The sequence below is a fragment of the Bufo gargarizans genome, chromosome 3 (assembly GCF_014858855.1).
Source record: "Bufo gargarizans isolate SCDJY-AF-19 chromosome 3, ASM1485885v1, whole genome shotgun sequence".
Lineage (NCBI taxonomy): Eukaryota > Metazoa > Chordata > Amphibia > Anura > Bufonidae > Bufo > Bufo gargarizans.
Genome location: NC_058082.1, coordinates 301,434,977 through 301,462,477, shown reverse-complemented (window position 1 = coordinate 301,462,477; position 27,501 = coordinate 301,434,977). Strand labels below are relative to the sequence as shown.

Below are 27,501 nucleotides of genomic sequence, written 5' to 3'. Positions count from 1 at the left end.
CACCAATCAGATACTGATGATCTATCCAGTTGATAGGTCATCAGTTAAAAAATGTCAGAAAATCCCTTTAAAGAGGTTGTTTGGGTCTAGAAAAAAAAAAACATGAAAAGTAGGTGCAAATGTTCTAAAATAACAAACACCCCCACTAATTACCTGCTCAGTCTCCCAGTGCAGATGCCCTACAGCAAATCAGTGGCCTCAGCAATCATCCCGCCCGCCCCCTCTCATTTCCAGGATGGCCGAGCCGTTAGCAAGCAGAGTGTCAGCACATTGCTGACACTCTGCTTGAAACGGCTGACATCTATGCTGTGATCTCAGCCGTTTAACCCCTTCCATGCCGCGGTCCGTTGGGACCGCTGTATGGAAGGAGTTAACAGGGAGGGAGCTCTTGACTGGATCACAGTGGGAGGGGGCCCCCTCCCACTGAGCTCCCACCGATTCTTGACTGGATCACAGTGGGAGGGGGCCCCCCCTCACTCCCCATCCCCCGCTGCTCTGTTGTGGCAGCGAGTGATGGTTACCATGGCAACTGGGCGCTTTCACAGGCTTCCGGCTGTCCATGGTGCTGATCAGACTTCTGCTAAAGGCAGAAGTCTGATCAGACTTTGTAAAGTGAAAATACAGTACAGTACACTAGTGTACTGTACTGTATTATACAGACTTCAGACCCACTGGATCTTCGAGAATCCAGTGATTAAAAATTAAAAGAATAAAATGCACTACACATATTAGGTTAGAGTTGTTGCGATACCAATTTTTTGATTCGGTTTCGATACCATGAAAAAGTATTGCGATACTCGATACCATTCGATACCACGCGAAAAAAATAAACAAAAAAAGCCACGTGCATTCCTCATTTTTAAAAATGGCGAATCGCGCAGTTTTTATTTTATTTTTTCTGTTCCGGCATTCACCACCTAGATTTTTTTTTATATATTTTAATAGTTTGGACTTTTCTGACGTGGCGATGTAATATGTTTATTATTTAAATATTTTATATGTGAAATTGGGAAAAGGGGGTGATTTATACTTCATATTTTAGTGTTTTTTGTTTGTTTTTTTTACACTTTTTATTTAATGACTATTTTCCCCTTAGGGGCTAGAACCTGGGATCTTTCATCCCTTTTCCTATTCAGCCTGATAGATCTCTATTAGGGTGAATAGGACTCCACACTGTCCCTGCTGCTCTGTGCACACAGCATCAGGGATGTTACCATGGCAACCAGGGCTTCTGTAGCGTCCTGGCTGCCATGGTAACCGATCGGAGCCCCAGGCTTACACAGCTGGGGCTCCGATCAGAAGCTGCCACTGCACCACCAATGAGGGGGGGGGGGGGGAAGAGGTCCCTGTGGCCACTGCCACCAATGATTTTAATACTGGGGGGTTGAGAGGGGCCGGCACACTGTGCCACCAATGATTTTAATGGGATGGGTGGGTTGAGGGGGGGGGGGGGGCAATGATAACTACCTCTTTATACAGGAGGCGGGTACTGGCAGATCAGCGGCAGTTAACTGCCGCTGATCGCAGCTCCCTGTCAGGGGCAGGGTGCCGGCAATGCGATTCTGCTGCCGGCACCCGCCTCCTGTATGTGTTAAAGACTGACTACTGTATATGAGTCCAGACTTTCACTATCAGGCCACACAGAGCGGCGCCCAGCAATGTCCCAGCACTCACCATTAGTCCTGGGCGCCGCTCCGTTCGCCTGCAGTGCTCCATTACTGTCTCCTGTCCTGCTCCACATGCTGCTGATTACTATCGGAGCGATGGGAGGAGACATCAGATTCACTAGTGGGCGTTCCTTCTCCCTGGCTGTAGCGCTGTCCAATCGCAGCGCAGGGAGAAGGAACGCCTACTAGTGAAGCTGATGTCTCCTCCCATCGCTCCGATAGTAATCAGCAGCATGTGGAGCAGGAGAGGAGACAGTAATGGGGCACTGCAGGCGAACGGAGCGGCGCCCAGGACTAATGGTGAGTGCTGGGGCATCGCTGGGCGCAGCTCTGTGTTGAAATAATCCTATCATTGGTGGCGCAGTGCGCCCGCCCCTCCTCCGCCCCTCTCTTCTCATTGCCGGCGCCGCCCCTCCTCCGCCCCTCGCTTCTCATTGCCGGCGCTGCCCCTCCTCCGCCCCTCGCTTCTCATTGCCGGCGCTGCCCCTCCTCCGCCCCTCGCTTCTCATTGCCGGCGCTGCCCCTCCTCCGCCCCTCTCTTCTCATTGCCGGCGCTGCCCCTCCTCCGCCCCTCGCTTCTCATTGCCGGCGCTGCCCCTCCTCCGCCCCTCGCTTCTCATTGCCGGCGCTGCCCCTCCTCCGCCCCTCGCTTCTCATTGCCGCCCCTCCTCCGCCCCTCGCTTCTCATTGGTGGCAGCGGCAGCAGCAGCACAGGGGGAGGGAGGACAGCTTCCTTCTCCCCGTGCTGCTGAGAGAGAACATGAGCGCGCCGATAGCAGCGCGCTCATGTTCAGAGATACTAGACTGCGCAGAAGCGCAGCCCAGTATCGAAAAAACGGAAATCCCGGTATCGTATCGATACCGGGACAAAAGTATCGATTGGGTATCGAAATTTCGATACCCGCAACAACCCTATATTAGGTATCGCCGCGTCCATAATAACCTGCTCTATAAAAATATCACATGACCTAACCCCTCAGGTGAATACCAGAGAGAGAGAGAGAGAGAGAGAGAGAGAAAAAAAAAAGAGTAAAAAAAGCTATTTTTTTGGTCACCTTACATCACAAAAAGTGTAATAGCAAGCGATCAAAAGGTCATACGCACCCCAAAATAGTGCCTATCAAACCGTCACCTCATCCCGCAAAAATCATATCCTACCCAAGATAATCACCCAAAAACTGTAAAAACTATGGCTCTCGGACTATGGAAACACTAAAACATGATTTATTTTTTTTGTTTCAAAAATGAAATAATTCTGTAAAATGTACATAAATAAAAAAAAAGGCATATTAGCTATCGCCACATCCGTAATAACCTGCTCTATAAAAATACCACATGATCTACCTGTCAGATGAATGTTGTAAATAACAAAAATTTAAAACTGTGCCAAAATAGCGCTTTCTTGTTACCTTGCCTCACAAAAAGTATAATATAGAGCAACCAAAAATCATATGTACCCTAAAATAGTACCAACAAAACTGCCACCCTATCCCGTAGTTTCCAAAATGGGGTCACATTTTTGGAGTTTCTACTCTAGGGGTGCATCGGGGGGCTTCAAATGGGACATGGTGTCAAAAAACCATCTAGCAAAACCTGCCTTCCAAAAACCGTATGTCATTCCTTTCCTTCTGCGCCCTGCCGTGTGCCCGTACAGCAGATTTCGACAACATATAGGGGGTTTATGGCCCTGATCTGTAGTTTTCAGAAATATTGACTTTTGTTTGGCTGTTAACCCTTGCTTTGTTACTGGAAAAAATGGATTAAAATTTAAAATTTGCCAATTTTCGCCCAAAATGATCCAAACATGAAGTAGACATATGGTGAATGTAAAGTAATAACTATTTTTGGAGGTATCAAAATCTTTGGTAAATTTTGGTATTTTTTTTTGAAAAAATAAATAAATTTTGACTCCATTTTACCAGTGTCATGAAGTACAATATGTGACAAAAAAACTATCTCAGAATGGCCTGAATAAGTAAAAGCATTTTAAAGATATTCACACATATGATTTGTTTGGGACCATTTTACTGTAAATATTGGCGGGGAAAACCATGAGGGAGGAAGAATATTTAAGATCTCATGACGCTGGGAGGAATTTGGGAAGGGGGTGCAGCCCTCATTGAGTCTGAGGGTGATTGGCTGATCCAGGTTGTCTATGTCATAGAATGACATTCTGTGATCAGAGTAAAGAAAGAGAATAATAAAATATAATTGGGTAGATTTTAGGTAATTTGATTAAAGAAAGCTTTGAGGGAGTGAGGGGCTGTCACCCAGTTGTGTGCTGGCAGATAGTTTTGCATTACAAACTCCTCTAAGAAACACATTTTCCCTGTATATGAACAGACAGCTCAAAAAAAATCCCTTAGTTCATAGGCCTTATGGCCAGCTGCACCCTAATGGCATTCTCTTGCAAATGCTTACGTGTGCATTGTTCTTTCTTCTAAAACCACTTCAGTGCATTATAACCGTGTTATTAAACGTATTGCATATTACAGCAAGATAACTGGTAGTTAGAGCAAAAGGCCAACAGTCACAGATGTGGCGAAAAAGTCCCCTATGCGGTGGGACATGCCGGATTTTCAGTTCCATCCCACAGTCCCAAAATGGCCCGCTCTGTCCCGCTCTGAGCTGTCCGTAGAAGGAAGAGACAATTTCATGTAATGGTGAAGCAGGGAGCTGTCCGCTCCTCACTTCACCAATCAGCTCGGCTGCCAGTGCTCCACAGCAGCAGCCGGATGTGGTCAGATAACCCTCTGCTGAGCTGTGTAGGAGGAGCGGTGCAGGCCCAGGAATCAGCCAGTGCACTCCTCCCACACAGCCCAGCAGTTCAATGTCTAACAGTATCCTGCCTACTCTGCAGTGTAGGGTGAGCTCTTATGATCATTGAAAGAAGTAGAGGAGGATTTACTGTTTTGTTTTTTGTTTTTTTACCTGTGAATCGGGGCACAGTGTGGGCACTGCTCCTGTGAATCTGGGCACAGTGTGGGCACTGCTCCTGTGAATCGGGGCACAGTGTGGGCACTGCTCCTGTGAATCGGGGCACAGTGTGGGCACTGCTCCTGTGAATCGGGGCACAGTGTGGGCACTGCTCCTGTGAATTGGGGCACAGTGTGGGCACTGCTCCTGTGTGGTGGCATAAAGGTAAAATAATTATTATGTGGGGGCATTAAGGGAACTGGGTGGGATTGGGTGTGTATAGTTATGTTTTGGGTGGAGTTAGAGGCATGGCCCAGATATAGACTGGGAAACTGAAACCTGTACACAGGTTAAGGGGCACCTGGGAAATAGTTACTATAAAGTAAGAACCTTCCAATTGTCCTTCAAAAGAGTATTTCTTCAGGGAGGAACAAAAATACCAAACTTCCAAATTTAGCCAACTAAGAGAGGCCATAGGCCCAACTAACTGGGACAAAGTCCTCAAAAATAAAAATACAGCCACAAAATGGGATATTTTTAAAATCGTGTCTCAATAGCCTGACAGATATAAAAGGATAATGGGGTGAGAACCCACTTGAGTCTTACACAAAGTCACTAGAGAGGCATATATAAGACTAAAGCGGTGGAACTCTCATCCAGAGCCACCATCAGTCACAGCAATGGTCATGCCACTGTGCCAGTAGTAAGCTGGCAAACAGCAGAATATATGCCTTCATAACTGTCCCTGATTATAAGCATTAACAATGCTACTAACGTGTAATCAGGGACAGAAAATGTGGATCCCAGATCTACCAGCCAATATAAAATATATACCAGCAGATAATGGGTAACCACAAAAACACAGGTGTCAATTCAGGTCACAGCCTAGCATTATCCAGCCTGGTAATAGTAATATCCAGCTGGTTATAGTAAATGGCTTTGACTGACGTAACCGAGCCTGGTACTCGTAATGACCAGCTGGTCAACACAGGTGGCTAATGTTATCCAGCCTGGTAATATTGATAACCAGCTGGTTATAACAAATGGCCTGACGTAACACAGCCTGGTACTAGTGATGAACAGCTGGTTAATCTATGCGGCTCGACGCGTTTCTTTAGAACCAGAAAAATATCCCACTTCATCAGGAGAATACAGATCTCAGAACATCTGCCTAGCAATTACAACTAAAGTTCAGACACTAACGTGTACCAATTGCTCTGGTGTGAGCATCGGCATATATACAGGACACCTACTTTACATTTACATCTAAGGTATAGATGCAGTCATGTGTGATGACTGCTCTGATGTGAGCATCGGCGCTGTAAAGGGTAGTTAAAGCAAGAGCAATAATGCAATAACACTATTTTTATAATAATTGATATTGAGCACATAGTTCAGATATTTTACCGCAGACATTGCATTTCGTATCCATTTTAGCGGCAGCATTACAGACTGTGTGGTTCAAAGAAGTTTTACTACATAAATGCATTGTTATACCTGTGATATTTAATGCATAGTTCAAAGACCTTTTACCTCAAAGTTTGCATTGTTATATTTTTTGCAGCCAACGCATTACTGCATCAGACTGTGTAGTTCAAAGACATTTTACTACAAAAATGTAATTGTTATACCTGTGATATTGAAGGCATAGTTCAGACATTTTACCGCACACAGACTATATTGTTATAGTCGTGTTATTGAACGCATCACTGCATCAGACTGTTTAGTTTAAAGACATTTTACTACTAAATTGCACTATTACCAAAGTAAATTATCAATACCAATGTGCAGTGTGTTTGTAGAATGGGCGGTACATTTAATTGCAACTCTGCAAAACACTTTGTGCTATGGAAGATACTCAAGATAGTCTCCCTGTTGATGACTTGTTTCATAATAGTCATTGTTTAGATTGCCTTGAGGAGGAGGTTCAGGTGGAGGTGGGCAACCCCATGCAGAGTTGTGTTGGTGGTAGTGGCACCTGTAGCCACGATTGTGGCGGTAAGGGCAGTGGTAGCGACCGTGGCACTCAGGGCAAATACAGATCAGGGAATCGGGAGAGGGCCAAGGAGCCCACTATCACATATCACAGTCTGAGTAAAGTGATGTGGAGGGTGAGAATGACGATGATTGCATGTTGCGCAGGACCTGGGAGCCGGATGCTGAAGAGGACGGTGGTGACTGATCACAGGCAAAGTACAACCAGAACCTCACAAAATCTACCAAGGCCAGATCTGCTTCAATTATTTATTTATGGTCAGCTTGGGAACTGGTGATGCCGCCAATACTGTGTGCGCAGTCTCAAAATATGTCACATCTAAGCCAAGCTCGGCTGGCGCTAGCTTTGTGCTGTGTGCGAGAATCTCCCATCTGACAGTTTTGTTTTCTGTATGGTTTTGGAAGACAGACGCATTGCCATGTGCAGGATCTACAGGATTAAAATTAACCATGGTTGTTTAAACACCAAAAACAATGGCTCTATTGCAGGACATGAAGCGGCATCACCAGATCCAATGGGAAAATAGAAGTAGCTGCCACCTAGCGTGTCTAGAGTGTCCTTCTCCTGGTTTCCTTTGTGGCAGCCAGGCCACATCCACATAGAGTACAGAGTCTTAGTGTGAGAAGCAGTAACTAATGATGACGATAAAGACTGCACGTGTATGTGGCCTGGATGCTGCAAGGGGGAATGGGAAAAGGATACTCTTGTTGTGCTAGGTGGCGACCACTCCTTCTTTTACTTCACTCTGTTGTCAGCCATCGATAACAGAATGTATGGCCAGGAAACAACTCTACACACCCAGCAATCTGTTGGTGTGCAAGCTTATCTCCCATCATGCCAACTTACTGGCAGTGCAGTCGCTGCTGTGCCACTTAGTGGATTCTGCTGCCTTTAGGGAGCTGATGGCATGTGCTCAGCCTCACTGGAAGATACCAAAATGGCATTTGTTTTTCTAAAAAAAAGCCATCTGTCTTGGGGTTGAAAAAGTGGTCCGATCCTTGCAATTGTCACTGTCCAGCAAGGTGCACTCCACCGTGGACACTTGGAGCAGCTGTTAAGGACAGGGAGGGTACATGTCTTTCATGGCCCATTGGGTCAATGTTTTTTTGCGTCAAGTCAGCACTGCAGTAAGAAGGCCAGGTCCTATTGACACCTCAACATTATATCCGTCTGGTTCCCATACCAGGTGATTATGTTCCTCATCCACCTCCATGAACATCCTCCGATCCCCAGCAGCAACAGGGCAGAGTGTTGCTCCCACTCCCCCTCCTTCCTATCATATGTATAAAGTAAAGCGTTTCCATGCCGTGTTAGAGCTGATTGGCCTGGGCAAGGGTAGCCACACAGCCGATCACTTGCTAAAGTTCATCAAGCAGCAAACATCCCGATGTCTGTCTCCACCCCCCCCCCCCCCTTCCCCCTTAACTCCAAATTGGCAAGGTGGTCAGTGACAATGGTATGAACATTTTGGCTGTGCTGCATTTGGGGGAAACAACGCATGCTGCTTGCATAGTGCATGCGATAAATCTAGTCATGCAATGCTTTTTGAAAAAGTACAGTGGCGTGCTGGCCACACTTTTGAAATCGGGGACTCGCATATAGAGAGTCCAGTGGAGGATGAGGAGTCACTTATGCAGGGAGGACTGGACTGATGATGATCACAGTACTGGCCACAGTAACCAATCATGTTTTTGGTGGGGCAGAGCCAGAAAGAGCTGGGTCGCTGGTAAGAATGGCAAGCTGTATGTTTTCTTGCTTATATAATGACAGACGTATAATTACCATCAAGCAATCTGATACTGAATAGCCTTGATTTTAGTTCCTTGCCATTAAAACAAAAAGGGAATGTTTTCCTGTTGCCGAATAGGAAGGCCAAATTGCTTTGATACCAGGTGACACAGTGTGGGCAGCATGCAGCAGCTTTCAGTGAGCTCCTGCTGCCTGCGTGTCTGAGGCCCCTTTCCAATCCTTGCCGAGTCACCTACCTCCTTCTGTCTCTGATACCATAAGCAGCAGAAGCCACAGCAGCCATTTTAGTTTCATGAAAAAGATAGAGCAGTTTTTCATGTGCCTCGCCAGTCTGACAAATCGACAAACAGAGACGTACCACGTCAACACTCAGGTTCAGTCCTACCTTTATTCTGGTCATTCCCCTGCACATAATGTGTTCCCTGACCTCATGGACTTCTGGGCTGGCAGATTACAACAGTGGCAGAACTGGCTGAATATGCTTTCTCTGTTTTGTCTTGTCCAGCCTCCAGTGTCCTCTGAGACGGATTTCAGCACAGCAGGTGTCTGCTCACTTTTGACACCTAAACCAACAAAGTTATCCTCTGCCGGTGTACAACAACACTCCTCCGGCTGAGGCCAGTGAATAGATCTATCGTTGCTGATAATGCCGCTTCATGTCACTGCCGATGTAACCGGTGCAGTGCAACCATCAGTGAAAATGCATTGCATGGGAGTTTTATAAGCAAGCCCCATTCACTTCTATGGACCAGAGCTGCTTGGAAAACGCAGAGTATAGAACATGCTGCGATTCTTCCTGAACACAGTAATGATGCGTTAAAAATAACGCATACGTGCACAGACTAATTGAAATGAATGGGTCAGGACCCAGTCCGGATGTGTCACGGATGGTGTTGCAGAAAGCTGGAACTTATAAATAAACATCCGACTGGCTTGATCCCAAACTAAGGAGCATATGGGTGAGCCCTATAAAACCCCTAGAGCTCTCCCTGACTGCTATGCCCATGCAAAGGTCTTTATGGTAGGCGATTGCATGTCCACGTACCTAATACTATGTGACACCTGAAAACCCTATAATAGTGAGGGGACACGACCACCGGCTCCCTGCACTTAATACGGACGGAGTCAGGGTCACCTAGAATCAAGCCAGCAAGGAAACACAAATAAAGGAAACAGACTTATCTGAGGAATCAGCAGAAGCAGCCTCCAGCAGTGAACACAATCCAGGAAGAAGTATAAACCGCAAAGTGAGGCAGTATGGGAGGGAATATAAATGGAGACAATTAGTGTAAATAGGTGACAGCTGGGAGAAGGAAAGGAGATGATAAAGTGAAAACAAAACAAAGAACGTCATGCAGGTAGAGAAGAACATCTAACAGACCTTCTCACAGAAGTGGCGGTGACAGGATGCTATGCGTTTGCTTCACGCATTGCACTCGGACGGAAAACTCGCTGGTGTGAAAAAGGCCTAATACCGTCGTGTGTTTACCTATATGTGTCAGTGTCACTCTTCCATTATTTGCCATTTCTGTGGTTGCGTTCAGTAGCTTAAAGGGGGGAGGAGAGAGCAATAATTTTGTAAAAATTTTAAAAAATAAATATAAACATCAAAAAGATTTAGGCTAATTGTAGAAACTTTGATTTGTGTAGAGATTAATATTTTGAAAAATCTGACGAATCGGACACTAAACTAATTTCAGTAAGTGTCTCTAGAGTTGATAATTGTGGCCTGGGGTCTTCTGATTTTATGTCATGTGTATTAATTGAAGTAGTATTTCATACTGTTCTTTACTCCCCATGCAGCGATGTATTGACCTTGTGTGACCCACAGTGGTCTCTATCTCTTAACAATCAGCATCTCTTTGGTGAATGAGATCTGCCCCATAGCAGATTGTGTGCCAGCTTCTGTGGCCTGTTTCTTCTGGTCACCCAGTGTCTCTCTGTGTGCTTTCTCTGAAGCTGTGCCAGTGTTTTCTTACGGTTCACTGCACATTGTACCATTGTTGAAGCATTCTCTTTAGTTTACTTTGTCTACATAACGTCGATAGCATCTATCTCAGCAGCTAAGGATTCAGATGAACCTGGAACAAATAATTACCCAGCATGTACCATGTTATTATTCACAAGCATGTGGACTTGGCAGTATAGTTAGGGGCCTCTTTTTAAGGCTTTGAATCAGCTGGACATACAGGTTTTCATCTTCAGCCATGCTTGAGGTCTGCTTCCCGCTGATGCCTGGCTGATATGTGCCAGCTTTACTGGGGAAAACAATATTGGAAGGATTGCCCTGATTGTGTTCAGATTCATTTGACCATATCAATTTTAATAAAAATTGAGTTAGATGATTTTTTCCTTCCATTTTTACTAGTGAATTTATATAGAGCATAGTTGATGTATATGTATATGTCTAATGTTTTTACTGTTACACATTTTTCAATGGAACAATACTACAGTGTAGGTTAAGACCTTTTTAGTTTGTACCCCAAAATACTTCAATAGCTGTCAGCTGATGTGCTGTGCCTCCTGACCCAGTCATACACATACAGTACATGCTTGAATCAGCGGAGTGTGTTTGTGTTTTCACTCTGGAGAAAGTGGAGTGCTGTCTCCATATGCCTCTGTGGGCAACTTGTTTCCCAGCAGAATAAAATGATTGGGTGTTGAGTTCAACATGCGCAATCAATTTTCCCATGACATTATGTGTCATAGTAGTGTCATGTGAACCTCAAACTGGAAAGCACCATCATTGTCGAATCATGATAATACATAGACAATAAAAACACATCAATATTTTTGGTGTTCAGGTATTTTTCAGATTGGGAAATGCTTATACATTTCACCAAGAAGCAATGCCTGTAAGACTCCCTACCACCAATGGTAGTCCTTAGCTTTTTGGGAAACTATAGAAAAGTGAAACTCTGGGATCGAGTGGGATCTTTGTCCCCCGTGTGCTGGATAACTGTCCCTAGACGTCTTGCCAATACTTCTATACATTAGGGTATGTCTAGATACAATGCATCAAGCCTACATATATAGCCACATGTAATAGACAAAAGTGCACTTTTCTCCATCTTTCATAAATTGCTGCCCGGCAAACTCTGTCCCAGCCTCTCAAGAGGTTCTCTGAGAGGTTTGTTTTTTCTAGACCCTTCTCTTACGTTTGATGAGGTTCCCTTAAATATAACCCTTAAGACAGTATTTAGGACATACTATACCTAGATCCCTCCAGGTTTTAAAGAGTTTATGAATACTCTGGGTGACCTCCTTAGTAGCATTATTTAGAGGTCACAAATGGCAAGCCAAATATCTTTGCCACATATCTCGCCTCCTTCCATGAAACCATGGTGTCATGCAGGACCAAAGATGATTTAACATGGGAAGGGATGCTAGGGAGGCTTGTCCCCATCCCCACCTGCCATTGGCTGAGCCTTCCCCCCCACCCTACATTGGATGTTTTCATCCGTGTGCAGGGAGAGGCAGCAGCGGCGATGCAGAGACCGGGAGCGGGATAAGTATATTACCGATGAGGGGCCCGGCACATGTGGGTAGGAGGGGTTCTTGAAATTGAATAACCCCAGTAATGTCAGAGTTGTAACTTCTCCATGTAAGATCTTAAAAACATACTTGACAGTATACCTTTTGGGGCCGGGTGCTGTGTTCCCCTTTAGCTCTGGGTACTTCTTCGGTAATGAATGCATTTAAAAGGGTTGTTCAGCCTGTTTGTATTGATGACCTATCCTCAAGATAGGTCATTAATATCTGATCTGAAGGGTCCAACGCCCTACAGCCCTGACGATCAGCTGTTTGCCGCTCTCCATGCGATCACTACTTCCTCTTCATTACACTGCCCGTTGTCTCTGAAGTGTAGTGTAATCACAAGTACTCGTTCGATTCACTTGAATAGAGTCAGTACTTGTAATTACACTACACCACCGCCACAGGGGAGACAACCCATAGTGTAATAAAGAAGCGCTTGCATGGAATGCCGCCTCCTCCATCCTGAGGATGTGTCATCACTGTTACTCTCCTATAGTCTTTTACAAATATACCTTTTATGTGCTAATCAATCTTTTCCCACCCCTAAAAACATGTTTTTATAAATATGCCAGTTAGGTGAAAGCCTGGGGCTGTACTTACCGATGCTGGTTCCGAGGCTCGCCCATCAAAACGGAGCCCTGTTCCTCCACTACTCATTTTCTATTTTTACCTAACAGCCTTGGTGACATCATCCCGAGTCGATCTCCTTTATGTGTGCGCCTGCGCCATATGTTACCTGCTTTGGGCAGTGGCTTCAATAACTGAACTGGATACCCCTGGTGCAGTATTCATGTCTCTAAATAGTGTAGGCCAGTTGTTTGCTAACCAGAATCATGACCTCTGCCTTTTGTTCCACTGCAGGGGAGCCCAACACCTTCCTAACCCACATTTTCTCCATACGGAAAAAGTCTGATGGATGGAGGTGTGTGTCTTGCAATAAAACAATGTCCTGTTTCAAATCAGCTTTTTAAAGGGGTTGTCCAAGTTATATTTATTGATGACCTATCCTCAGGATTGGTCATCAATATCAGATCGGAGGGAGTCCGACACCCGGCACCCCCTCCGATCACCTGTTTGAAGAGAAGGCGTGCTTGGTGTCAGCGCTGCCTCCTCTTCACTGTTTACCTTCTAGCCGTTGCATCTGCAGTGGTGAGCAGGTGTTATTACACCTAACCGTCCCATTCATTTCAATAGGAAGGCTTGGGTGTAATTACATTACACCTGCTCACCACTGCAGATGCAACGGCTAGAAGGTAAACAGTGAAGAGGAGGCAGCGCTGCTGACACCGTGCGAGCTCTATTAGGGTGAATAAGACAAGGGATGAAAAGATCCCAGGTTCTAGCCCCTAAGGGTCTAATAGTTAGTAAATAAAAAGTAAAAAAAAAAAAAAAAAAAAAAAACGAACACCAAAATATTAAGTTTAACTCACCCCTAGAGTTGAGCGAACACCTGGATGTTCGGGTTCGAGAAGTTCGGCCGAACATCCCGGAAATGTTCGGGTTCGGGATCCGAACCCGATCCGAACTTCGTCCCGAACCCGAACCCCATTGAAGTCAATGGGGACCCGAACTTTTCGGCACTAAAAAGGCTGTAAAACAGCCCAGGAAAGAGCTAGAGGGCTGCAAAAGGCAGCAACATGTAGGTAAATCCCCTGCAAACAAATGTGGATAGGGAAATGAATTAAAATAAAAATTAAATAAATAAAAATTAACCAAAATCAATTGGAGAGAGGTTCCATAGCAGAGAATCTGGCTTCCCGTCACCCACCACTGGAACAGTCCATTCTCAGATATTTAGGCCCCGGCACCCAGGCAGAGGAGAGAGGTCCCGTAACAGAGAATCTGTCTTCATGTCAGCAGAGAATTAGTCTGCATGTCATAGCAGAGAATGAGGCTTCACGTCAGCCACCACTGCAACAGTCCATTGGCATATATTTAGGCCCAGCACACACACAGGCAGAGGAGAGAGGTCCCGTAACAGACAATCTGGCTTCATGTCAGCAGAGAATCAGTCTGCATGTCATAGCAGAGAATCAGGCTTCACGTCAGCCACCACTGCAACAGTCCATTGGCATATATTTAGGCCCAGCACACACACAGGCAGAGGAGAGAGGTCCCGTAACAGAGAATCTGGCTTCATGTCAGCAGAGAATCAGTCTGCATGTCATAGCAGAGAATGAGGCTTCACGTCACCCACCACTGCAACAGTCCATTGGCATATATTTAGGCCTAGCACACAGGCAGAGCAGAGAGGTCCCGTAACAGACAATCTGGCTTCATGTCAGCAGAGAATCAGTCTGCATGTCATAGCAGAGAATGAGGCTTCACGTCAGCCACCACTGCAACAGTCCATTGGCATATATTTAGGCCTAGCACACAGGCAGAGCAGAGAGGTCCCGTAACAGACAATCTGGCTTCATGTCAGCAGAGAATCAGTCTGCATGTCATAGCAGAGAATCAGGCTTCACGTCAGCCACCACTGCAACAGTCCATTGTCATAAATTTAGGCCCAGCACCCAGGCAGAGGAGAGAGGTCCCGTAACAGACAATCTGGCTTCATGTCAGCAGAGAATTAGTCTGCATGTCATAGCAGAGAATCAGGCTTCATGTCAGCCACCACTGCAACAGTCCATTGGCATATATTTAGGCCCAGCACCCAGGCAGAGGAGGGAGGTCCCGTAACAGAGAATCTGTCTTCATGTCAGCAGAGAATCAGTCTGCATGTCATAGCAGAGAATGAGGCTTCACGTCACCCACCACTGCAACAGTCCATTGGCATATATTTAGGCCTAGCACACAGGCAGAGCAGAGAGGTCCCGTAACAGACAATCTGGCTTCATGTCAGCAGAGAATCAGTCTGCATGTCATAGCAGAGAATCAGGCTTCACGTCAGCCACCACTGCAACAGTCCATTGGCATATATTTAGGCCTAGCACACAGGCAGAGCAGAGAGGTCCCGTAACAGACAATCTGGCTTCATGTCAGCAGAGAATCAGTCTGCATGTCATAGCAGAGAATCAGGCTTCACGTCAGCCACCACTGCAACAGTCCATTGTCATAAATTTAGGCCCAGCACCCAGGCAGAGGAGAGAGGTCCCGTAACAGACAATCTGGCTTCATGTCAGCAGAGAATTAGTCTGCATGTCATAGCAGAGAATCAGGCTTCATGTCAGCCACCACTGCAACAGTCCATTGGCATATATTTAGGCCCAGCACCCAGGCAGAGGAGGGAGGTCCCGTAACAGAGAATCTGTCTTCATGTCAGCAGAGAATCAGTCTGCATGTCATAGCAGAGAATGAGGCTTCACGTCAGCCACCACTGCAACAGTCCATTGGCATATATTTAGGCCTAGCACACAGGCAGAGGAGAGGTTCATTCAACTTTGGGTAGCCTCGCAATATAATGGTAAAATGAAAATAAAAATAGGATTGAATGAGGAAGTGCCCTGGAGTCCAATAATATATGGTTATGGGGAGGTAGTTAATGTCTAATCTGGACAAGGGACGGACAGGTCCTGTGGGATCCATGCCTGGTTCATTTTTATGAACGTCAGCTTGTCCACATTGGCTGTAGACAGGCGGCTGCGTTTGTCTGTAATGACGCCCCCTGCCGTGCTGAATACACGTTCAGACAAAACGCTGGCTGCCGGGCAGGCCAGCACCTCCAAGGCATAAAAGGCTAGCTCTGGCCACGTGGACAATTTAGAGACCCAGAAGTTGAATGGGGCCGAACCATCAGTCAGTACGTGGAGGGGTGTGCACACGTACTGTTCCACCATGTTAGTGAAATGTTGCCTCCTGCTAACACGTTGCGTATCAGGTGGTGGTGCAGTTAGCTGTGGCGTGTTGACAAAAGTTTTCCACATCTCTGCCATGCTAACCCTGCCCTCAGAGGAGCTGGCCGTGACACAGCTGCCTTGGCGACCTCTTGCTCCTCCTCTGCCTTGGCCTTGGGCTTCCACTTGTTCCCCTGTGACATTTGGGAATGCTCTCAGTAGCGCGTCTACCAACGTGCGCTTGTACTCGCGCATCTTCCTATCACGCTCCAGTGCAGGAAGTAAGGTGGGCACATTGTCTTTGTAGCGTGGATCCAGCAGGGTGGCAACCCAGTAGTCCGCACAGGTTAAAATGTGGGCAACTCTGCTGTCGTTGCGCAGGCACTGCAGCATGTAGTCGCTCATGTGTGCCAGGCTGCCCAGGGGTAAGGACAAGCTGTCCTCTGTGGGAGGCGTATCGTCATCGTCCTGCCTTTCCCCCCAGCCACGCACCAGTGATGGACCCGAGCAGCTCATCATCCCCTGCATCGTCTTCCACCCAGTCTTGATCCCTGACCTCCTGTTCAGTCTGCACACTGCAGAAAGACGCAGCAGTTGGCACCTGTGTTTCGTCATCATCAGAGACATGCTGAGGTGGTATTCCCATGTCCTCATCATCAGGAAACATAAGTGGTTGTGCGTCAGTGCATTCTATGTCTTTCACCGCTGGGGAAGGGCTAGGTGGATGCCCTTGGGAAACCCTGCCAGCGGAGTCTTCAAACAGCATAAGAGACTGCTGCATAACTTGAGGCTGAGACAGTTTCCCTGGTATGCATGGGGGTGATGTGACAGACTGATGGGGTTGGTTTTCAGGCGCCATCTGTGCGCTTTCTGCAGAAGACTGGGTGGGAGATAATGTGAACGTGCTGGATCCACTGTCGGCCACCCAATTGACTAATGCCTGTACCTGCTCAGGCCTTACCATCCTTAGAACGGCATTGGGCCCCACCATATATCGCTGTAAATTCTGGCGGCTACTGGGACCTGAGGTAGTTGGTACACTAGGACGTGTGGATGTGGCAGAACGGCCACGTCCTCTCCCAGCACCAGAGGGTCCACTAACACCACCACGACCATGTCCACGTCCGCGTCCCTTACTAGATGTTTTTCTCATTGTTATGGTTCACCACAACAACAAATATATTATTTGGCCCAATGTATTGTATTCAAGTTCAGCGGGATATAAATTTGAGGCCTAGTATTTAGGCGCTGGGTGACCGGTATGGATTTAGTGACAGAATTAGACTTGGAAATGCACAGAAGCGTGTGTGTGAAGTTATTCTGAATGACCCTATGTGCACCTTCAATATGATCTACCCTTTTAGGGATAGATTTCAAATAGCTCTGATATAGCAGAAACGACTAAATTATGAAATTGCTAAATTGGGAATTGTATTTCAACCCAGAACAAAAAATGTGCTTTGACGGACACTAAATAACTTTCCCAGCCACAACAGGACAGCGGTAACGAGAGATTTAGCGGGATATAAATTTGAGGCCTAGTATTTAGGCGCTGGGTGACAGGTATGGGTTTAGTGACAGAATTAGATTTGGAAATGCACAGTAGCGGGTGTGTGAAGTTATTCTGAATGACCCTATGTGCACCTTGAATATTATATACCCTTTTAGGGATAGATTTCAAATAGCTCTGATATAGCAGAAACCACTAAATTATGAAATTGCTAAATTGGGAATTGTATTTCAACCCAGAACAAGAAATGTGCTTGAACGGACACTAAATAACTCGCCCAGCTACAGCACTAGGGACAGATTTAGCGGGATATAAATTTGAGGCCTAGTATTTAGGCGCTGGGTGACAGGTATGGGTTTAGTGCCAGAATTAGACTTGGAAATACACAGTAGCGGGTGTGTGTGAAGTTATTCTGAATGACCCAATGTGCACCTTGAATATTATATACCCTTTTAGGGATAGATTTCAAATAGCTCTGATATAGCAGAAACCACTAAATTATGAAATTGCTAAATTGGGAATTGTATTTCAACCCAGAACAAGAAATGTGCTTGAACGGACACTAAATAACTCGCCCAGCTACAGCACTAAGGACAGATTTAGCGGGATATAAATTTGAGGCCTAGTATTTAGGCGCTGGGTGACCGGTATGGATTTAGTGACAGAATTAGACTGGGATATGGCCAAAAAATAAACAGACTATTGCTGGTTAAATGCACTTGGTGTGACAGCTTCACCCTGATGTAGGCTTTAGCCAAAAAACAACCACACCATTGAGGGTTAAATGCACTTGGTGACAGGCGCAGCTTGCCCCTGATTTAGTATATGGCCAAAAAATGAACAGACTATTGCTGGTTAAATGCACTTGGTGTGACAGCTTCACCCTGATGTAGGCTTTAGCCAAAAAACAACCACACCATTGAGGGTTAAATGCACTTGGTGACAGGCGCAGCTTGCCCCTGATTTTGTATATGGCCAAAAAATGAACAGACTATTGCTGGTTAAATGCACTTGGTGTGACAGCTTCACCCTGATGTAGGCTTTAGCCAAAAAACAACCACACCATTGAGGGTTAAATGCACTTGGTCGCAGCTTGTGCTGGCGCACCACAAGACACAAAATGGCCGCCGATCACCCCAGAAAAATGTGACTGACAAACGGTCTGGGCAGCCTAAAAACAGTGAGCAATTGAGGATCAGCAGCTCAATGATCCACAGCTGCAGATCGATCAGTTAATCAAGTCCTTTGGAGGAGTTAATCTGCCTAATCTCGCCCTACTGTCGCAGCCGCAACCTCTCCCTACGCTAATCAGAGCAGAGTGACGGGCGGCGCTATGTGACTCCAGCTTAAATAGAGGCTGGGTCACATGGTGCTCTGGCCAATCACAGCCATGCCAATAGTAGGCATGGCTGTGATGGCCTCTTGGGGCAAGTAGTATGACGCTTGTTGATTGGCTGCTTTGCAGCCTTTCAAAAAGCGCCAAGAAAGCGTCACAAAAGCGCGAAGAAAGCGACGAACACCGAACCCGAACCCGGACTTTTACGAAAATGTCCGGGTTCGGGTCCGTGTCACGGACACCCCAAAATTCGGTACGAACCCGAACTATACAGTTCGAGTTCGCTCATCCCTACTCACCCCCTTTCCCAATTTGACATATAAAATATATAAACAATAAATAAATAAACATATTACATATTGCCACGCCCCAAAAAGTGGGAACTTTTAAAATATCCAAAAAATCTACTATGCTGTGAACGCGTAACAAAATTTAAAAAAAATGTCGAATCGTGTGGTTTTTGTCACCTTGTTCCCCCAAAAAATAGGATTGAACTGTTTGATTATGAGCCGGACGTTCCATAATATGCGGAATGCACGCGGCTTTTTTGGTGTTTTTTATTTTTGTCTCGTGATATCGAGTATCTCAATACTTTTTTATGGTATCGAAATCGAATCAGAATTTTGGTATCGCAACAACCCTACTTCACAAGCTGGCGCTAAAACTGGATATCCCATGTCAAATTTCAAGGCTTTTATAAGGGGTTGTCCCATTATAACCACTGAATAGGACATTCTCCATTCTATCATGAAAGTAGGGCATTTAAGTAGAAGCATGCAATGGTGATTACCTCAAACTTTTTATTGAAACAAAAGCCAAAAAATGTCAGTATCTCCATAACTTGTCATGTGGCCTTGAGCATCAATTACAGCTTCACAATGACGTCTCATGTTGTTCACAAGTCGACTTATTGTCTGCTAAGGCATTTATTTATTATACTCTCTTACCGTATTTTTCGCCGTATAAGACGCACTTTTTCTTCCCCCAAAATGGGGGAGAAATGCCCCTGCGTCTTATACGGCGAATGCAGTCAGTTTTACATCGCTGGCAGCGATGTAAAGAGAGCGAGGACTCGGGGAGGGACTGGGAGGAGGAGCTGGGGCCGGCAATAGCGGCGGGGCGGTGCAGTCACTGTACTAAAGGCCCGCCCCGCCGCTCCGGTGTACTAATAAAATATGTCATATTCAATGAATGGTTATTAAATATGCCCCTTTATGCCTAATAGTACCTTAAATCCTTAGCGCTTCAGTAGTATGCAGGCTGGGCGGGCGGCAGCGTAACTCCCTGATGTCACGTGCCTGCGCCGCCTACTTTATGAATGAAGCAGGCGGCGCAGGCAAGTGACGTCAGTGAGTGACGCGCCGCGCCGGCTGCCCGGCCTGCCGGCATTGTACTGAAGCGCTTCGGATTTAAGGTACTTTTAGGAATAAAGAGGCATATTTAATAACTATTAATTGAATAAGACATATTATATTAGTATACAGGAGCGGCGGGGGATCTGTGGATGACACAGTTATGGGCTGGGAGGGTCTGTGGATGACACATGTATAACAGTGCTATCCACAGATCCCCCCCTGTAACAGTGCCAGCCACAGATCCCCCTGTAACAGTGAAAGCCACAGATCCCCCCATAACAGTGTCTGTCATCCACAGTTCCCCCCCTAACAGTGGCCGTCATCCACAGTTCCCCCCATAACAGTGTCCGTCATCCACAGATCCCCCCATAACAGTGTCAGTCATCCACAGATCCCCCCATAACAGTGTCCGTCATCTACAGATCCCCCCATAACAGTGTCCGTCATCTACAGATCCCCCCATAACAGTGTCCGTCATCCACAGATCCCCCCATAACAGTGTCAGTCATCCACAGATCCCCAGTAATAGTGCCATCCACAGACCACCTAGTTCCAAACCCACAGCACACCTTTTGGTTAAAAATATTTTTTTTCTTATTTTCCTCCCCAAAAACCTAGGTGCGTCTTATACGCCGGTGCGTCTTATACGGCGAAAAATACGGTATATAGCGCTGACATATTCCGCAGTGCTTTACAGACATTAGTATCACACTGTCCCCAATGGGACCCACAATCTAAGGTCCCTATCATCAGTATGTCTTTGGGGTGTGCAAGGAAACCGGAGTACCTGGACAAAACCCACGCAAACACGGGGAGAACATACAAACTTCATGCAAATGTTGTCCTTGGTTGGATTTATGGAGATTTGAATCCAGGACCCCAGTGCTGCAAGGCACCATGCTGCCTGTAATAGCATGGCATCTCGCTCTTCTTAAAAGACGGCCCTCAGGTCATTGAGTTTCTAGGTCACAAAGTTACGAGCCTCTACACGGCGACTTAGCTGATTTTATAGGTTTCCAATGGGATTTAGGTCTGGAGAAAGTGCAGGCCACTCCATTTGAGGTCCCCCAGTCTCTAGCAGCCATTCTCTACTGATGCGACCTCGATGAGCTGGCGCATTGTTGTCCATGAAGATGCAATTAGGCCTGTGTTGTTTATGCAGAGGCACAATGACTGGATTAATGATGTTATTCAAGTAGTATAAGCTTGTCACGGTACGAAGTGTAGGGCTGTTCTGCATTGACTAGACACACCTGCCTACACTGTAACACTACCAAAGGCTCATCTTGTGACAACAGTGGCTGATGCATAGTGCTCTCCTTGACGTCTCCAACATCATTGGCAGCCATAATTTCTGCTCAGCGTGAATCGACTTTTATCAGTGAAGAGCTCGTCCAGCATAGATGCGCCCTGACCCATGCAAGACCATGACGCCTGTGGTCAGGTACCCTTGCAGGTCATCTAGCACGCAGACCAACCGGATATAAATGTTTCGAATGGTCTGACGTGATACTTGGGTGCCTCTCGCCTCCCTTACACGCGCCTGGAGTTGTGACATTAATCATCCGGTTCCGCAGGGCATTGTTCACAATGAAGAGGTTATTAGTGCGGGATGTGGCCAAAGGACGTCTACTTCTTTGCCTTTCTGTGACTCTTCCAGTCTGTTGCAACCTGTGGATGACACTCTAAGCTCATTGGCCACTTCCGTCTGAGAACATCCTGCTTGAAGCCTCGCAATGACGAAGTATTGTTGATCAATTGTTGGGTGTCGTCTTGGTCTCATGATGTAAAATGTGAATGGGTAGGGATTAGTGTTTGTAATGTGACAGCTCCTCTAATAGGTTGGACATAGACTAGGTAGCTATCTATATGTGACACTAAACACTTTTTTTTTCTTTTGGCGGAGAGTTTATTGGCATACACACCAACAGATGTGATGTTTAATGGAGTATTCCCATCTGGGATGGTGATGGCATATCACTAGAACTTGCCATCAATGTCAGATAGGTGCGAGTAGCAGGTCCCAGATGTTGGACTATCTCCAGAAATGGACCTCCAATTTGAAATGAATGGAGAGGTGGCCGTGGTGCACTGTCCGTTCACAGCGATGAGTCTTCTAAAAATAGCCGCTTGGCTATTTTTGGAATTTCTATAGAGGTAAATGGAGAGCACTCTGTGCATGCTTAATGTGCCCTCCTTCACTACCGGGGCTCCTTTCTCTAAATAGAAGTGGGTCCCTGTGGTGGGACCCGCACCTTACTGGCATTGATGGCATATCAATGTCCCAGACAGGCAAACCCATTTAAGAGCACAGGTTAGAAGTGTTGGGAAAAGTTTTGAAATATCTCCCCCTTTTTTTTCCCTCTGTAAAAAATATTAGCCCCCCCTCCATGACTTCTCAACACAAGTGTGAACATATCGTTGCTTGCTAAGTCATATATTTGCCAGGCACTGCTTTCTTGTGGGTTTAGTGTCAACATTTTGAGAAGATCATTACTCTAATCTTAGAATTTCAGCAGATTTCATTTATGTCTTGTCCACAGAATTAGCGTCTTAATATTGATGTAGACTTTGTCAATACCTTCTTTTACAATATATATAGTTTTTAAAGTTTTGTCTGTAGAGGATAAAAATGTCATCTATTGTCCTGTGCGATTTGCAACACACGCAGTATGTACTGTAGAGATTATAGGTGTTATTCAGTGATGGATTCAGGAGGTTCAGGACAGGATTGAATTTGTCTGCCAAAGCCTTGCTTTGTTTGAAGAAATCTCAGTAAAAAAGCATAGTTATGTGTTTTGCCTTCATTTTGTGCTTAAAGCTGTGCTAGAATATTTGAGGTGCATGAAATGGAGATGAATGCTTCACCACCCTTCTATTTGAATTGCATGGAAGCTTAAGGGAGTTGAGTACAAGCACTTTCCATTTGTAAGGGGCTGGGGGGCCTCGTGCCTTTGTGTTTGCTTTGTGGTGTGTGAATGAAAGATTTGTAAAATGTCATGGTTTTCTATTCTGCTCCCTTCTGAATGAAGACCAGAACACACTGTCCTAACCCTGTGTGATTATCTTTAATGTTTTAGTAAGTTGGAGGGCTCTACTCCATTTAAAGGGAAGGACTTAAATTGTTTTCCTTTCTTCTTTTGCTAGTTTTTGTTGTCATTTACGTTGTAATCCCTTATTTAAGCACTGTGTGGGAGCGGTAAATTTTGGATATTTAATGCAAAGATTGAAGTGGGTGGTCGGAAGTTCGTTTTTGACTAGCAGCATTTTATCATTAAATGTATGTACTGTTTAGTGTTGAAGACCTTCAATGGTTATTTTTAAAAATTATATTTTCATATGCTTATGTCTGAGCATGCATGTTTTATAGGGAAATCAGGATAGATAACTGTCAGTCAAAAACTAATGTGTATGGTCAACATGATCAAAATTCCAGCAGAAGCAGTAAATTTCATAAAATAACAAAAAAATTTAGTTTTACCCCTTTTGTCTCCTGCATTTTCCAGCATTGTGTACAAGTCCTGCAGGAGGGACATCCTCTTCCTGATTGCAGCTGTCTAGTACACAACAGGTCACCATGTCGCCAGTCACCAGCCTCAGCAGTATACAGGATGTGATTGTTGAGGTCTGTGATTGGTTGCAGCAGTGACGTTGTGTGCACAGAACATAACTGCTGCAGCCAGGAAGATGGCAGGGAGGACTTAAAGGGGTTGCCTTACTTCAGCAAGTGGCATCAATCATGTAGAGAAAGTTAATACGAGTCACTTACTTTGGTATTGTTATTATCCATGTTGCCTTCTTTGCTGGCTGAATTTATTTTTCCATCACATTATACTCGGCACATTTCCATGATTACGACCACCCTGCAATCCATCAGTGGTGGTCGTGCTTGTACATTATAGGAAAAAGCATCGGACTCTCTGGCGGCTGGGACCATGGGAGCACACATAGACTGGTGCTTTTTCCTATAGTGTGCAAGCAACGCCACCGCTGCTGGATTGCAGGGTGGTCGTAACCATGGAAATGAGCAGTGTATAATTTGATAGAAAAATGAATCCAGCCAGCAAATGAAGCAATATGGACAATCGCAATACATTAGCAAGTGCATTGCATTTACTTCCACTACATAAAAAATGCTATTTGCTGAAATGAGACAACCCTTTTGAAGGGAACCTGTCACCAGTTTTATGGTGTCCTAACTAAGGGCAACATAAATAAGTGACTGATTCTTTTAGCAAAATGCTGGGTCACTTTCTTTAATTGACCCAGTCAATCTGCCAACATCTTGTATTGAAAAGCTCCAGCTGATAATGATGAGTCCTGAATATCCATGAGCTCCTGACTCTCCCTGCCTACCTGCTGCTGAATGACAGTTATTTTCCATATGACTCAGCAGCAGGTGGGCAGGGGAGTGGCTATAGCTGTTAATTAAATAAACGCTGGACTCATTGGCATCACGCTGGACTCAAATCCGCTCATTAGCATGCGGCATCTTTGTGTGTATATTATGAGGTAACCATCTGTCACACCAGTAAGTGAATACATCTAAGGTACTTTTTAGTAGTTAATGATTGATTATAATCTAACCAATTATATACAAATATCCACATGACAGGTTCCCTTTAAGTACAACTTTGGAAGTGGCAGAGGAGAAAAGAGGTGAGTATCTCTTCTTTTCTTATTTTGTGACATTTAATGCTGCTGTCTAAGTTTGTATTTATCTTGGACAACTGCCTTATTTTTAAGTGTTTAATATATTGTTATTGTATTCCAGTGCTTTACTGCCTGTGCCTCCTGTATCTGTGTGTCATAAAACCGTTAGCCCTGACAATCAGATACAGTAAAGACTGCTCTTCTCTGTAATCCTTTGCATTCACTACTGATCGTGGCATCACAACAATAAATGGCTAGGATCTAAGTTCACGCTTTTAACCTCCATTGCCTCATTGTGGTCACGGGCTTCACAGATGCCCCCAGCAGTGATCACATAGTAACAAATGCTGTGCCCCCGTGATCACAGTGCCATCTAAAAATTAGTGCCAGTGGGGTTGATTTAAGGCACGTGCTGCAGAGGGGTTAACAGAGTGGTTAATTGAATAAGAATGAAGGGTTAAGACATCTCAACATAGTGGGGCAGATTTACTATTGAAAAAATTAAATAAAATAAAAAATAAAAATAAAAAATATATATATATATATATATTGATTCTTTTAAAAATAATTATTTCTCAAACTACTATTTTTCTTGAATATCCCAGAAATTGTGTTTTATTCTCACAGTTTTGTAAAGTCAGCTTTCCAGTGTAGCAGATTATCTCACCACTGAAATTAGATGTTTGCAATATTTTTGTATGAAAAGTGAGGCCTTTTCATACCTGTCTTAAGCTTGATGTCTCTTTCTGATGTCATTCTGTAACCCCTTGTAGAAACTTCCCATGAATGAACCCTGTTCCCTCCACGGTGTGAAACTGGAATACAAAACAAATACTTGGGCGCTGACCTGCAGATTTGGACCAGCACATATGAGATAAAACCAGTCTCCACTTAACTCATAAAACGTGTAAAGGGCATATTTTGGAATAAGTTCTTGGCCACAGGAAGGACTGTGAAGGCTTAAGGCTGATGAATGAACTCTCCCTAGAGTAGACCTCTTGTATTGTTGCTGTAGTTGAAGAGGAAATGAATGTGTATTTGTCCTTGATATGACAAGGTGATTGGATCGGGTTTAGCTGATATTAGACCTTGGAACATATGTAATAGAATTAATAAAATATGCTTTGAATGAGCTGGGGAAATCCCTTTTGTGTGTTTTTGACCTTTTACATTGATTTTCGCAATGAAACATTACATCTTTAAATTCAAAGCCGGAATGCTGAGTTGTATGGTAATAATGATATTTGACAGGTTATGGGCAATAATAATTATTGCACGATATGTCTGTTGAAGTGTAGACATGTATTTGGGCCAGCAGTTATTTGAGACTTAATATTTATTATTTTGATTTATTAAGGGGCTTTTCCAGTAAAAAAGAAAAGATGTTGAATAGCCATTAAATGGTTAAAATAAATACAGTAACTTCTCTGATCCCTTTCTTGCTGATCACCTGCTGCTGTCATTCTGCCGTTGCCAGAGTCCCTGCTGCGCTACATTTCCTGCTCCTGTTTCGACACCGCAGGAAATGGTTGGGAACTCCACTCAGCCAATCACTAGCTGCAACAATGACCCGCCTCAATCAGTGATTAGCTGAGCGGCCTTCCCAGCCATTTCCTGCCATGTCGAAATGTAGGCAGAGAGTGCAGCAGGGATTCGGGTGCCTTCTCAATGGCAGCGGCAGTTGGATCGGCGAATTGTGAATACGTTTGTTTAGATCACTAGCTCTCTCTATTGTGTTTAATTTAGTAGGTATTATTCTACCCGCCATACAACTCCAAATGGAGGTGGGATGAAAAGTAAGCACTTTTGGTTCTCTGGAGTCACCTAGTGTATCATATCAGCCTGGAGGCAGCTTTGAAAGTGAAGGGATCATATACCATTTGACTTCTTAGAAATAGAAAGTGTCTACTATTCAGCTCTCAGTTTGGAACTTTGGGGGGAAGTTTAGTGGAGACGGTTTTCTTCACTTGTATAACTCTATTAAAATATACAACTGATGATCTTATTTAATCCATTTTTGGTTTTTACTCCCGGCCTTCCGGAGCCATCATTTTTGTATTTTTCAGCTCACACAGCTGTATAAGGGCTTGTTTTTTACAGGACAAGTTGTGCCTTCAAATGGCACAATTTACCGTTGCATACAATCCAGAGTTTTCTGGATTTAGTTTTTACAGCATTCCTTGTGCAGTAAAACTGACCCGCGTCCTTCATTCTCTGGGTTGGTTTATTACGGTGATGCCACATTTGTACAGTTTTTCTTGTGTTTTATTATTTAAAAATAAAAATATTGGAATTTATTTTTTCCTTTCATCTCCATATTTTGGCCCCTTCACCGGTCCAAAGCAGGCGCCATCTTTAAAGAAACATGTTCCGTACATGTTAGGCACATGTCTTCAAAGGGTTAACCATGGGCTGAAAAAAAATCCATACTTTTTATGGATGAAGTACGATATGCCATTGTAACACATCCTATTTGGAGAAAACCACTAAACCTCAAGCATGGTTCTGGAAGCGTAATAATATATTTCTTCATTGCCACATCGAGCCTGAGTTTCAAGATGTTTGCCTGTAAACTAAAACAAAAAACAGATTGGGAAATAGAACAGACAGTTATCTAGTAGAAGAAAGCTCATATTTAGTTCGCAGAAATCGTCAGATTAATCTGAAGCAGGCTGATCAGGTACAAATGTTTAAAAAAAATCTCTTCAAGCTGATTTGTATGGCGGACTGTTCTAAAGATATACATGTCTAAAGAATGGTCCTTCTACACAGTTGAGTCACAATATTTTGACCACATGGTAATATCCAGAGAAACTGTGGTGTGCAGCATGGACAGCAGTGAGACGGGCTGGGAGTGACTCGGTAAGGTCTTGGTAGGTTGTCCAAGGTATCTGGAGCCATGATTACTGCAGTGCATCCCACAGCTGCTGGAGGGTGCATAGGGGAGGATCTATAGAGCAAACTCAATGATTGAGGTGGTCCCCCAGATGCTCAGTTGGGTTCAAG

General features: G+C 44.9%; 1 protein-coding gene across 4 annotated transcripts in view; it reads left to right on the top strand.

The window, feature by feature from the left end:
* ERCC6L2 (ERCC excision repair 6 like 2) overlaps positions 1-27,501 on the top strand; it is a 163,355-nt gene that overhangs the window by 16,197 nt on the left and 119,657 nt on the right. The window lies entirely within an intron of this gene.